The sequence below is a fragment of the Petromyzon marinus genome, chromosome 41, assembly GCF_048934315.1.
Source record: "Petromyzon marinus isolate PM22_M1 ecotype Great Lakes invasive population chromosome 41, UKy_Petmar_22M1.pri1.0, whole genome shotgun sequence".
NCBI lineage: Eukaryota > Metazoa > Chordata > Hyperoartia > Petromyzontiformes > Petromyzontidae > Petromyzon > Petromyzon marinus.
In genome coordinates, this window is record NC_133707.1 from 5287617 (window position 1) to 5289274 (window position 1658).

Below are 1658 nucleotides of genomic sequence, written 5' to 3' on the forward strand. Positions count from 1 at the left end.
GCCGAAACACCGGACAACGAGACTTGCACAAAGATAAAGACGCACCGTATAGCCTTAGACTTTTGAGGCAAGTGCTGTTCGCGAGCACCTATGAAGGCCGCCACGGCACACGAAGGGGTGGTTGGCCAGCAGCACACCAGACACTCATTTGGGGCTGAGTCGACCTAGGGGAGGCCCAGAGCAGGTTCAGATAATCATCACCGGTGGTTTGGTCGTGAGCTGGTATCGAACTCAGATCGCCGGGTTCGTCGTGCTGCCCCCTGTATAGACACAGACACGCACGCGCACGTGATACCTGGCGATGCATTCACAAGCAAGCAACACTGCAGACGCAATGATAATGAAATGCAACGAATGTTAATAAAGATACGCGGTTTATTTGTATTTCTGGGTGCGGACTGCCTCTTCCCTTGCAGCTCACGGGGTGGACGCGGGGGAGGGTTGGTGGTGTTCGAGGTGGGGGTCTGTGTCTGTAAACTAAAACATTTCCTCCAACACCCACCCACCCACCCTGTCTCCCCCCACCCACTGACCCCGTGTCTCCATCCACCCCCCACCCACCCCGTCTCCACCCCCCCCCCACGTTCCCCCCTACCCACCCACCCCGTGTTTTCCCACCACGTTCCCCCCCCCACCCACCCCGTCTCTCCCCTGTTCCCCCCATCCCCCTACCCACCCCGTGTCTCCCCCCACCCCCCACCCACCCCGTGTCTTTCCAACCCACCCACTGAACCCACCTCATCTCCCCCTCCCCCCGCAGTGAGACTTATTCCTGAACAAATCCCATCATTAACATGCTCCAGATGCGAGCAAGACTCTACCAAGTGGCGGTTGACAGCGGGGGTGTGTGTGTGTGTGGGAAGCAGTGGCACATTACTCATTTCATCTGGCACACTTTGGAGAGAGAGAAAAAATGCTACGCTAATAGCAACACCCCCTGGTAAACAATGCAGCGAAACAATCGACATCTTATTTATCCTCATCATAGTAATCAAATATTTATTTAAGACAGGATAGACGCATCCAGTGAGGCTGAAAGTATCTTCATCAAGACAGACAGGGACCACACAATGAAGGCTAATGCTCCAAGCGTATTCTGCATACACCTGATTAGTGCGAATTGTAAACAACATGTGTTACAATGACAAGTTCTGATTACTTTGTCCACTCACTATGAAATAGCGATACACAGCGATAATGCAGTACAATAGGTAACAATATCCAGCATGAATTGCTCGTCATTAAATTCGATGTATAATTTTTCCCGTTAATATTTTTTTCCTTTACATTTTACAGAATGTTGAAGGTGTCCTTGCGGAGAATCTGAATTAAAATAACATTTTCAACCTCCTAATTCCCCGAGTTCTTATAACCTTTTGCTCAATACCCCCCCAACAAACATGAATTCTTTATTCTGTTAAACCTTCAGTGGTGCTGCTTGTTACTGGCCGTTAGGCATTTCGGACCTTTGGGCCCGTGCTGAGCAACGGCGATAAACAACAACAACAACGACGTTGGCTGTGCATTTAAAACAAAAATAAACTGACTTCTTTTACCCCCTGTCTTCTGTCTTCACGCGTTTCACGGCTACGATCTCGCTCTCCATCGCCACCCCCGTGAGATGGAAGCAAAGTGGCCGTGCCCAGCTGACCCAGACC